The sequence below is a fragment of the Athene noctua genome, chromosome 6 (assembly GCF_965140245.1).
Source record: "Athene noctua chromosome 6, bAthNoc1.hap1.1, whole genome shotgun sequence".
NCBI classification, from domain to species: domain Eukaryota; kingdom Metazoa; phylum Chordata; class Aves; order Strigiformes; family Strigidae; genus Athene; species Athene noctua.
The window spans coordinates 20,018,753-20,031,820 of NC_134042.1; the positions used below are offsets into that span (position 1 = coordinate 20,018,753).

Sequence of the window (13,068 nt, forward strand, 5' to 3'; positions counted from 1 at the left end):
CGGAGCCCCCCCGGGCGCGGCCGCCATTCCGCGGGCAGCGCTGCCGCCGCCATTCCGCGGGCAATGCTGCCCCCGCCCGCCCCCGCCGCGCAACAGCACCCCGCCGCTCCGCGCCCCCCCGCGCCCCGGGGCACCGGGGCGGTGCCTGGGGCTGGAAACACAAGCCCCGGTACATTTCCTGTGAATTTTGTGTTAGTGGCAACAATTTTGTGTTATCTTCTCGGTCCTGGAACTATAAATACAGAAATTCCTTTCAAAGCAAATATAGGGAGATCTGAATAGAATTCATCAACTAGGCGGGAGGGAGAAAAAAGGCTGTAGCATGAACCGTTGCCAAAAGGAGAGTTAAAACGTACTAAGAGAAGAAGTCTGCTTTGTCTTATACTTTTTAAAACCCTTCTGTTGGTTGCTTTCTCATCCTGCAGTTTCTTCCATATGCTCCCTACACCCACCAACACACCCACCTACACACACTCACAATTTACCAACATACTTTATGTCTTTGCTGAATTAAAATCCACACCATCATTCAAATAAAATAAAATAAACAGCTGTTTTCTTTCCACAAAAAAACTAACATTTCCTGACTTGGCACTTGTGAAGCATTTGAAAGAAACAGGCTGCTGGAGATGCTTTTATACCGGCACGTTGTGACACCACACAGAAGGCCCAGGGTTGGATCTAGACACACACTAGTGTGCTTAGGACCGTTCCACTTTGAAAGGGGACACCTCCCGGGAGGAAGGACTCAGAAGCTATGCAAACAACATCTCGTGGTCACTGAGATTCCAGAATAGGCATCGGTTGACTCTCCAGGCCTCATACATAGTGTGTTTAAAGCAGCACTGACAGGCAGAGCACTGCAGAATCTCATGGCAGGTGTTTAGTGCAAGGCCTCCCTTCCTACTGGAGAAGCACAGCTCCAAGAAGCACAGGCTGTGGCTAGCATTTACCCTGCCCCTGATACCTTCCCTGTTGCTCCCAGATTCAGACTGAATTCCCAGCTGAGGTGTGAGAGTGCCCAGCACACAAACAAACAGTAGGAAGGCAGGGCCGAGAAAGAGTCTACAACAGGCAGCGTTACCGTGAATCCCGTGTTGGCATCCCATTCCTGCAGTTTGTCAGCCATGGGCCATTGCATCTCACTCTGAAGGTCAAAAGGGTTGAAAACAGACAACCACCCCAAGTTGCCACTTCCATATGGTTCTTTGCTGTACCACTCCTTTCTGACTAAGTGTCACAACACAGCTGTCCTAACAGCTGGGGCAGGAACTGTTCTCTCAGGTCGTGCTGGTCACAGCTGAGGGAGCAAGGAGACTGCACTGCACAGGTGGAAAGCAGATAAAAGAACAGTAACTAACTCACAGGTGCCTTGTACCAGTAGAATCCAAAGACCTAGATTACACACCTGTTTTATTTATAAATTGTGAGACACAGATCCCAAGAATATGTTCCTTAAATCGACTGTATCAATTACCAGGATACTGAGTAGGTACAGACCAAGCCAGCTGGCAGAAACAACTGAAGGAAGGACTCGGCTCCCTCACTCTCAGCTCAGGTGCCATTCAGAAGTCACAGTCATGAATCCTCTCCTTGGACCAAAACACCTAAACCAGGTTAGACATTGCACAAAATCCAATCCAGAGAAAGAAGCAGTGTTCTCCTCTCTTGTTCTGCGATACAATCCACTGGGATATGGGACAACCATAATCAAAACCATTTACTGAAAAGTTTGGAGAAAGCTTTTAAATCAGCATTGGCTGTTGGAATACTGTAACTATCGACTGCTGACCTATTGAGTTTCTGGCTCTTGCTGTAAGCTTTAATCAGTCCATCCAGTCTAGGGTACTTAGTGCCACTGCTGTTAATTGGTACAAACTTCCGCACCTAGAGAACTGGAGCAGCAGCCAGTGATACAGTATGGAGCACAGAAAAGAAGATGTTTCACCTCTGTCCCAGCACAGGTCAACTCAGAGCTGCCCTCTGACAAAAGCAGCTGAAGCACAGCTTATTGTAGCTGTAAGAAGAGTCTTTATGCTCTTCTTCCACCAAATCACTCTCTTTTGTTCCTCTGCAGTGGTACTAAGAAACATTCATAAACCTGGTCTATGCAAGTGCAAAGGGAAAAATCTATGATGTTGTTCTGGGGTCTGTTAACTAAAATTTCCTAAAAGTGGCATGTGTTGATGTCTCTTTTTTGGCTCTAAGTCACGACACAAGTCAGTGCACTGTGAGGATTAGAGTCCAAAGGAACACATAATTCTGTTGCCTACTTTAAACATCAAAAACCCTACTCACCCTTGTATTATCATTTTCAAGTTTATGAGAGAAACTATGTGCCTCAGATGTGCTTGCCTAACTACTTTTTATAGTTTATTTACAGAGCTACCATCCTGATTCTCCATCTTGCTGCTGCGAAGCAGCTTTCCCAGAAGCCTTTGAGGATAACAGAAAACAACTTGTGGCAACTAGACTAGATAGGGGAAATGAACTACATTTAATCTTTCACTCTAAGAAGGACAAAGACATAAGCTCTACTACAGCTGTGAAATGAGGAACTTGGGTGGGAAGAAGAGCATTCCAACAGTTTATCAATTGCTCTGAAGAGTACAGAGTAAGATAATGCAGATCACATTGGGAGGAGCTTGTCATGTTGATCAACAATGGACAATGATTGCAGAGGACCAGAAAAGCTGTGTTCATAGAAAAACCATGTATGCTACTGAAAGACTATTTCCTTGTTTTGTTTGTTTGTTTGTTTGTTTTTTTAAATGCATTTGAACATTTGTGTTCCCTTTCAGGAATGGACCAGTGCCTAATTATACAAGGAAAAAGAAAAACAAATTATTTGTCTCTCCATGCTTGTTCTCTCAGTCTTTGCTATTTCAGGTACAATCTCCTCAGTACAAAAAGCACTTGTTCATGTCTCTCAGCTATTTTGTATCAAACTGTCAATGATATTCCTATTTCCTTAAGAAATCCTCCTTTTCGTTGACAGTTACTGCACTGACATTGAGCTAACCTGTTTTAATACAGAAAGAATTTATTCCCTGCAGTGCATTAAAACTGCTATCAAGACCCCTATTCAGCAAGACACTTAACATATGCTTTCCTGATATTAATGAAATGTTTAGATGTCTGCACATACACTTTGACCAACTGGGGCCAAAGCAAATGCCATTAAGCAGCATAGTTTGTGTCAGCACAGAAAATGAAGGGTCCAAGACATCAGTAATATTCTCTAAGAGGCTACACCTTGTATTGCTTTTAGGACACTGAATCTTGTTTCATGATACTGGTTTTAGGATACTGAAAGCTTGTATTTCTGGGAAAAGGAGCTGAGCAACTGGTTTTAGAGAAATCCTGGCTCTCCAAAGCAGTGAAGCATTCAGCCTCTGCACGTGCCATGGACAGAAGGGAATGCACTGACTCCGGGCTGGAGGAGGGCAGTGGGGAAACCTACTGGTGTACTGGATCTAGATAAATTGAAGGGAATGTACCAAGAAGAAATAGAAAAATGAAGCTGTAGGGAAAAGAAGATAAGCAGCCATGGTAAATAAAATAAAAGGGACCACCAACAAAAGAAATAAGGAAAACGCAGAAAACTAGTTTTTTACCTTGTCAAAGCCACTACTCTTCCTCACCTTGTAACTAGAGGGCAGGCAATGAGATTTACATATGAGAGAATGCACTACTCTGTGAAATGAAAACAGCCGCATTTTAAAATCAATATTTTCACTCTTTCATTACATTCTCTTTTCCAGTGGTACCAGTTATATTCAGAATTTATGAGCAAATAGGTCGACCATAGCGACTGTACTGGGTCTGGCTGGGATTAACTGGGAGTTGCTTTCTTTATAGCAGTCCATATGGTGCTGCTTTTTTGGATTTGTGGCTAAAACGGTGTTGATAACACACCAGTATTTTGGCTGCTGCTAAACAGTGCTTTCACAGCATCAAGGCTTTCTCTTTTTTCCACTCTGTGCCCTCAGTGAGTAGGCTGGGGGTGGGCAGGGAGCTGGGAGGGGACACAGCAGGGACAGCTGACCTGAAGTGGCCAGAGGGATGGCCCGTACCATATGGTATGTTGCTCAGCAATAAAAACTGAGGTAGAAGGCAAAGAAGGGGAGATTGTCTTCCAAGGTGGCTACTGACTGGAGATTGGCTGGGCATCAGTCTGCTGTGGGAGGTGGTGAGTGATTGCCTTTGCATCACCTGACATCACATCTTTTTTCTTCACCTGTTGAACTGTTTTTTATCTCGACCTACGAGTTTTCTCACTTTTGTTCTTTCTATTTTCTCCCCCATCCCACTGGGGAGAGAGGGGAATAAGCAAGCAGCTGTGTGGGTGCTTGGCTGCTGGCTGGGGTCAACCTACCATAGCAACATTAACAGAACTTCATAAAATCAGTCAAAATGTCTTGAAATTACTCAAATTTCTACTTTAAGCAATGTATCCTGGCATCCAGAAAGTCAAACAAGCTACAGTATCTTCTCAGTTTTGGTCCTATTATTCCTCTTGCATAAATCAGACTGTCATGGAAGGCAATGGAACCCTTGTATTGCTCTGACTACATGAGGATCTGAGGAAAAGAAACCTGTTACGAAAGGTCTTCTGGGATGGACATTAGTCTGTATTATTTGCTGAAGAAACCTTGGAACATGGTGCCCTAGGCCTCTTTCCTTGAGACGCAAGAAAAGTAAAAACTAACATTAGGAAGCAATCTGCTTCAAGACTGATGACAATAAGGGGTGAAAGAGAAAAGAAAAAGGAGAAAAACTCAGTACTCCTTCCCTCAGTATTGGGAAGCTGATTTTGGCAGCTCTGCAGGCTCAGAGCTCTGCTAAGATGTGTTCTCTCTTAATATTTTAATGAGCTGAGCAATTGACAGTCACAGCTGAGTACTTGTTTTTGTTGCTGTTGCTAAGCAAAACAATGGTAAAAAAAGCTCCCTTTTCATCTTCTAAATCATAAAAACAACGAAACCATTTGTTTGATATGTGCAGAAATTCATTCTACCTTCATGCCAGCTCATCCCACATACCTCAGTTCACTCTCTCATGGTTTTCATAAAAACTTGTTCAATCTCTCCAACGTATCCCAGGATACGTTGGAGATTTGATTGTCCTGCATGTCCTACATACCTTTCAGGCTACACAGGGTTCATTCAGCTTATCCTCTTCATTTGGACTCCAACACAACCCATGATAATATGAATTGATGTAGGTTCTCTGTTCTTCTCCATATTGGCTGAATATCTTGCCTTGCCAGCTCATATAGTTTTAGAGTTCAGCAATGACTGTAGATACAGAGATTCTGAGAGATTTTTGCATTCTTCCTCTCTCCTTCTCCAGTAACTTCCTGTTTTCCTTTCTTTTCAAATAAAGAAATCTTCCAGACTCCCTTCTCTTTGTTACCTATTTAACAAATTGTTACCTATCTTACAAATAAGTTTTTGTATTTCTAATTCTCCCTTTCCTTTTCCCTTCTCTCTTACATTTTCTTTAGCCATCTATCTACATTTTCCATAGCCACCTGACCTTTCACTCATGGATAGTTAAAGGAAGTTCTAGTCTCACGTACAATTTCATAAGGTCTGATATCGTCTCTCCAAGCCTGTTCATCAATGGCTTGTCTGCTCAGAACCTGCCTTGTGATAGAGAGAAAGTTTTACTTAATGTGATATTAAACAATTTTGTCTGCAATGTGAGTAAGAAAATTTCCACTTAAAATGTTAGAGTAAGAAAATTTCCACTTAAAATGAATCGTAACTAACTGCAGGATCCCACTTTGCACATTGAGAATATATTCCTGGTTCCACTCTTCAGTCTCCTGTTTTCGTTTACTGTAAGCTACACTTAGAAGCTATAGGTACGAAGTTCCCTCTACATCAAAAATGAAACTATCCCTTCCTGACCAATGCTGGTCTCTGATCTTGAACCCTGACATGTAAGGCACAGTCAACAGGCATTTTTGGGGACCACAGATAACACAGTTCCAGTCTGAATGGAAAGGCAGGGCAAAATAAGCAAGCAGTTATCACCCCTCCACAAGCCATTGCTAATAGGGCAGCAAGAGGGGAAATTTCTACACGTTGGTGAAACTATCTGACCTAAGTGCTTTTATGGCAGGCAAAGAAAAGATGCTGAAGATAGAAGAGTAAGAGGAGAAAATATGTTCAACCATACTGAGTGTTTAGCTTTGATGGATCTTCCTTTGACTATGGAGCTCAGCATTGCAATTGTGCTACTCTCAGGTTTTTAGTATACTGAGGTTACTCTAAAAAAATCCCCAACAAAACAAAAATCTACTAACATAGCATAATTTTTTATGTTCCAGTATAGTAGTATCTCCTGTTCCAGCACAGGAGAACTTTGAGCACTCATGAGCTCATCATCAATGAGCACTTTGAAGACAGGCTACTGAACCTCAAAAACGTTGTCTATGTTCACCACAGTTACCTTTTTGTCTGCCTGCTGCGTATAGATCTTGAGCAAGCTACAATGCTCTACCACATTTTCTTCAGCCTTTTTCTCTCATCTCTGGAATCCACACCTTTCAAGTGCAGTTAACCAATTACACAGGGAAAAGGAATCTAATAAATCACATAGGCACACTGTAAAGGATTTTCATGCATTCCTTTCCTATGTAAATGGTCTGTAACTTTTTCATGAATCAGGCCCATAGACTTTATTTCACACTTCCATCTTCCTTTCCCTGTAGAATTGCAATTTAAATGATCCTGAAACATCTGAAGACAATTAAAGGTTAGCTTTGCATATCAGTGACCTACCAGCAATTCTCTGTAAAGCTCTTATGTATGTACAGTGTCTGATCTACAGCTGCCTGATTTCAGAAAGGTAGAAGTGTTTCCATACAGCTCTGAACTCTAGGTAGTGTTGGAAAATAAGCTCAGAAGACACTACAAAATAGCTACTGCTTCCTTAGAGCTTCACACAGTTCTAGGACACCATTGTGGCTTGCAAGGACTTTTGACTTCCTTCAAGTTTTGAGCAAGACATAAATCATTAAATGGGTCTGGACTGCCTTGCTAGCAAGATTTAAAGGAGGTTCCAAAGATACTTTTGGTTGGTTATGTATTGTTTTTTCTTGCATCAAGCTTCAACAGTATTTTTTTAGAAATTGTATACCCTTTATTCCCAGAGACAGAAATGCCTTTTATAACTGTGGCTGTCTTACAAAGAGCAAAGTTATGTTGGGGGATGGATTTTGCACATACTGTGCAAAAAACCCCAACCCAAACCTTGTGATTTCTGTATTGCAGCAGCCCCACCAGGCCTGATCTGCATGTGTTCTTAGAGGAAATGAAGGCTGCCTGACAGCTGGGAGTGACCGCGTGCGACTTGATCAAAGGTGGAGTAAGAGGTTCCAACCAGTAGAGACTTCTGCAGGGATTGGAACAACATATGTTTTGAAACAAGGGCTGAAATATAGTCACGAAAGCTGACAGGGACTCAGCACTTAACTAGATTTTGAGTGAATTGTGAAATATTTGGACAAGATTCCTTTCCTTCCCCTCCAGCCCTTTCCAACTACCTCCCTCTGGAAAAGCACTTTAATATGTAGAATATAAATTAACATGTCTCCAAAAGAGTTGATACACATTTGAGAAAATATTGTTGCACAGCATGACTGGACAGTTTTATTCAATTTGAGACAGATTCAAAAGATGGAAATTACTATAATATTGGATAATGGAATAGCTCCAAACTCTTTCAGCTTTGTCTGGAACAGGCACAGTTTAGCTACTATTGTCTTAGATAGTGACTAAATATAAATACTATAAAATATTTATAAATAATGAGTGCCAAATTGATCACATTGTAGAATTTTACTGGAACATGAAAGTCCTGTTATTAATCTGACATTCAGAAAAATTTTACTATCACTAAGACACTCATCTGCCCATATATGTTGTCTTCTGAAAAAAATAAAAATGAGTTGGAAACAGCTTTGTGATTTATTCAAAATCTCTGAGACTGTTTCTGCCAGTGTGTGTGTTGATAAATGTTATGTTAACAGGTTCTCTGTTTGTTTAACATTCCCCTGAGGAGGGTTCAATGTGATTTAAGCAGTCTCATATATTTAAAGTACAGCATTAATATCCAGTCTGCAATGAGAAAGACAGGAAGGGTCACAGGTGGCACAGTACTAGTCTTGCAGCTGATAGCGTTTGCCTTCCTCAGTAAAAGTTTATTCACATCACAAGATACTACTGATCCTGAGAATCTTGATTTAGGAAAATATAGTGCAGAAATTACACCCTGCATTGCAAGATGAACATTATAGGAATTTGTCCAATAATAGTCTAATGTCTGTTTTCCACCTTTTTGCCTGGGTTTGCACGTAGTTTGTTATACATCAGCTTTTCCTTAAAGGAATCAGAAAGCTTTTTACAACAAATTAACACTTCCCCATCCTCAACACGCACACATACACACAGAGGCACATATTCACAGTCAGGTCTTTGGAAGCTATTTTCTAGAACATTTTCGCCTGTCAGTAATACAGATGTGCTGAATCTGGACTCAGTTATGATTCCAGTTGCATCCCTGTTTTCCAGAGAGCATTTGGAATTGCTAAAGTAATGCAAAGTCTTAAATTATTGCCTTTTTGTCATTAATATTTGTTATGCCTTGCCTGCATTTGATGGGCATCTGATTAAAATGGAAAAAGCTGAATCCATATGACACAGAGGCTCATTTTTATCACTGTAGACAGACTGAAAGTAAAAAACACTACTATAGAGCTCACTAGATCAAGTAATCCCAGTAAGGTTATGCAAAGGTGTGGAGGGGTTTTTTAATCAAACATTATAGAAGAAACTCTACCATTGAGCGTCAGCCATGGAAGACCAGGTTGGTTAGAACTTAATGGAATACTTGGTGAGAAGAGGTAATGGAGGCTGCTGTGTGTCCAAGTTCTGATTCACCTGCAGTTGCCAAAAGCCACTCATCAGGCTCCCAGGGGGAGCGTGTTCTCTAAAGGAGGACTCAGATTGTAGATTATCTAGAAAATGTCAGCTTTCCTTTGAGTGAAATAATAAAGTTGACAACCAGACAGTTTTATTTTTTGGATGAGCTGGGTCTGAGGTTGCAGAAGTTACAGATACTGAGGTTGCTGTAGCCCCTCTTCACATCTTCCCCTCTGAATTACCTTTCATATAATGTAGTGCCCGGTGTGTATAAATGAGATTACCCCTAACAGATAATTTTAAAAAATGGATCTGCTGTTTATTCATAGATTCAAATAACTCCCTTAGTCCTCAAGTCCACAGGCTAACTGAAGATTTCAAAAGAAGGTCAGAGATTCAGCACAGCAAGTCTTTTAGCACCAGACACACAGCTGCCCTTAAGCACTTTTCCGGAATTTCTGAAATAGATCATCTGACTATAGAAGCCAAGGTGATAAAATCTTGAAGATAGATATTGACAATTTTTGGTGACTTTACTACCTTTGGTTTGGGATGCTGGTCAGCAGAAGCCTCCACTACCTGAATAACTACTGACTGGTCATCATCATTCTCTGCAGTCCACAATGAAATATTAGGGCAAGTTCAGAACATGGTTTATTTTCAGAATCACTAGAAGGGCCTGACTACTTCTAAAACATTGGTTCAGTGACTGTTATACACAAAAACAGAAATCTTGATGTATTTCAGTTGAGCCATACTTCTAGACAAATGATTATTCCTGTAACTGAGGGATCTGCCAAACGAAAACTAGAATATGTCTGTAACTTTACCACTGAGGTCATGTTTTCATTAGATGCAGTAAAATGTCCCCAAAGTACAAAAATTAAATAATTTTGCATTGTAATATATTTAATTAGATTATGTTATGTCCAACTACACATTGCTTGTAAAGTCTATGTAACAAAAGTTCTTTTAAAGGAGAAAGACAGAGATAACACAAATAATTGAGTACCTGATGATCCTGTTTGTCATAGCTCTCGGTTTCTCCACCTTTTACTCTTCCTCACCTGAGTCAAGTGAAACCAACACCTGTCACTTGTGGATGTAACTGCTTTGGACATTTCTGAATAAGGCAGGTTATTGGGGTTTTTATGTCAGTTATAATTAGCTGTTCTTTTTGCCTTCATTTTTGCTGGTAAGTGTAATCCTACTACTGTCTGTCAAGATACTGTTCTCTTAATAGGTGAAAGAATGTTGTAGGCTGACAACTACTATCGTCACTGAACCGTTACTGTGTCTTTGAAGTAGAGACAGATAACTATTTATTATTGTTTCACTTAAGTTTGATAAAGTGAAAGCCCAGGTATAAGAAGATGTATTCAGCCTGTGCTTTAAAACCTAGGCCTTACTGGCCAACATGCTGATTCTGTAGAATCATGCTAGAATTCACAGTAACCAACTGCAGTGGTGCAAGCACATAAAATACTAGGTGTGAGGAGACACAGGAAAAAGTAAAGTCAAGACAGGAAAATGAGAAACATGTATTGCCAAAGCCTTTTCAGTGGTTGCAGCTAAGTCCAGTGGATTATATGTTAAGTGAATCTGATATAATGAAATCCAAAATCTGGACACTCTCTAAAATTTACCGTTCAATGGGTTAAGTATCTCAGATACATAGACACTGGGGAAAGCTTCTTCTCTGAGCCAGACAGTGAAGAATTTGCCAATATGGAAACAAGCTAGAAATGCCACAGTGAGGGAGGAGAATTTATTCAGCAGATTTCTACCAACTCTAGCAAACAGACAATGTAAGAGCCCTTGACCTTCTGTGTGGATCTATGGACATCTGCCACTCAGTTATACCTTGGGGGTTTTTGTACTTCTCATACTTTAGGAAAAAGGAGTCAGTTGGAGAGTGCATATTTAGTTGTCATGAAATGATTCGATTGGGTCAGTGTGACTAATCAGGCACTTGGAGCCCAATGGTCATGTATGTAACCAGTAAGGAAGATGGAGAAGAGGAAGGAGAAGGAGAAACTGTTGTGGGATACCTCTTACTCCTGATGAGCCTGGAACTAAAATCTGCTGGGTCCCAGTCAGTGATAGGATCTCAGTGTTTTTAACTGCTGAAATAGTATTTTTCATATGATGTCCTTTCTACATGAGCCACTTCTGAAAACAAGCAAACCACATCCTTTTGTTTGTTCTTACCACACTGTCATCAGCTTCATCTGGTGGGCCATTGTTTCTTGCATAGGAAGAGGTAATAAGCAGTAGATACCTGTCCAGCTTCTTTGCTGCTCATTCTGGAATGTAGCATGACAGAATTCTGTGCCATATAGAGATTTCAATACTATAGTCATTACTACAGTACACAAACTTCTGTCTGCAGTGCATTAAGCAACATCTTCCAATATCCATATAGAGTCTTCAGCAACAATGTAGAACTGGAGTGCCTTGCTCATAGCCTGCAGGTCAGGTGAAATTTATAAGGGCAATTCAGTAATTGACATATGTCATTCTCTTTCCTCACTCTTAAAAAAGAATCGAAATACTGACTGATTGTCCTGACAATCTGCTCAAAGGTTCAAACAGTTCCTCACCCAGGTATGTACATATCAGGTGATAAGGGATGCTGATATACTGGTCATACATTGAGCACATCTGCGGTGATCACTTCCTTCTGCAGTCAGCTTCTGCAGTTTCTTCAGACAATTTATAATACGAGCTTTCAATACAGGGCAGGGACCTACAGGAGTTTTTCTGAGTGGGATCAGTCTTATTATTTTTATAGTACCAAAACCATGCGTAATTCTCTCTGTTCTTCCTAGGAGAGCTGACAATCCAATTTAGATATGATGTAGTGAAATGAAATTAAAAAACCCCCAAAACATAGGGCAGCTGGAAGAGGGGTAAGGACAAAGCTTATAGCATTACAGCCCTATGGTTAGGCAGCAAAGGCTAGCATGTAAATGTAAATTTAGCAAAGTAAATTTATTAAAATAAAATAAAATAAAATAAAATAAAATAAATCTATGGAGTTTATATCATGGAATTTAGTAATAATAATAACAGAAGTCTCTGTAATACATCAAATGAGGTTATCCTTGCTATTAGAATGTCCAATTCAGAAGAAATAAAAGTTAACAACTGATCAAATCAAATTAAAATATAGAATCCCCAGCATACCCTTTCATCATGCTTTAATGGCATGTAAAAGCACGTACTTAGATAACCAAGTGAATTTGAGCAAATCTTTATGCACAGATGTCATGGACAGGGACTTACCTCAGCTTTTTACAATATTCTTTTGAAGAGTTGCAAATCTAAAACTAAATCCCAATGTATAATTACTTAGGGATTCTATATCCAGGGAGCTGAATCAGATAATTTGTGAGAGAAAAGCCAGTCCAGCATACAAGGAATCTTTGAACTGTACATCCCATTTAAGCGTACTTTATAAGCTTGTATATAAAGACCAATACACAGCTGAAGAGTTGAATTAAAAGGGGCAGTAAAGCTAGCCTTCTCTTGAAGCAATGCAATGTATCTGAAGGAATGGGCTTCGTGTAATTATTTGGAAGGTGGATTCAAAGCATGCTACTATAATCCTAAAATACTCTTCCATGAAATTAAATTTTGTATATTCATTCTTTATTTCTCTATAAAAAGAAAAATCTATATAAGTTACTCTCCTGCCCTAGCTTCAAAATCCTGGAGGTTGTTTCTGTCCTCATTAGGCTCTGTCTGAGTTTTGCTATTAACCTCAGAAGAAACAGGACTTGATTTTAATACTACTTCAGGGGCCTCCTCCATCTTCAGTCACTAATCCACTTTTATATGTAAATCACATAAATCATTGATTTATATGAAACCAAGGGGAAGGAGATCCTGTGATTTTGCTAGGTGGAGAATCAAGGCCTAAATAATTGTCAGCTCTCAGAGTTAAAAAATTAAAAGAAAAACGACGCCGTTCAGAATAGCAAGAGCATCCAGTTCACCACCATTCTGCAAACTGGTACCCTTTATGGTTTTTGCTCTTTTTCTTTTCCATCTCACTGTTCTTAATAATTCAGCACCTTCTTTCTTTAATCATATTATTAAAGGCAATGTACTGATGATTCATTTTGCT

General features: G+C 40.1%; 1 protein-coding gene across 1 annotated transcript in view; it reads left to right on the forward strand.

The window, feature by feature from the left end:
* Positions 1-7,334, forward strand: part of DPH6 (diphthamine biosynthesis 6) — a 229,872-nt gene extending 222,538 nt beyond the window's left edge. The window contains exon 17 of the transcript XR_012633870.1: positions 7,287-7,334. The gene's annotated coding sequence lies outside the window, so the exon portion shown is untranslated. The remainder of the gene's footprint in view (positions 1-7,286) is intronic.
* Positions 7,335-13,068: the final 5,734 nt, after the last annotated feature.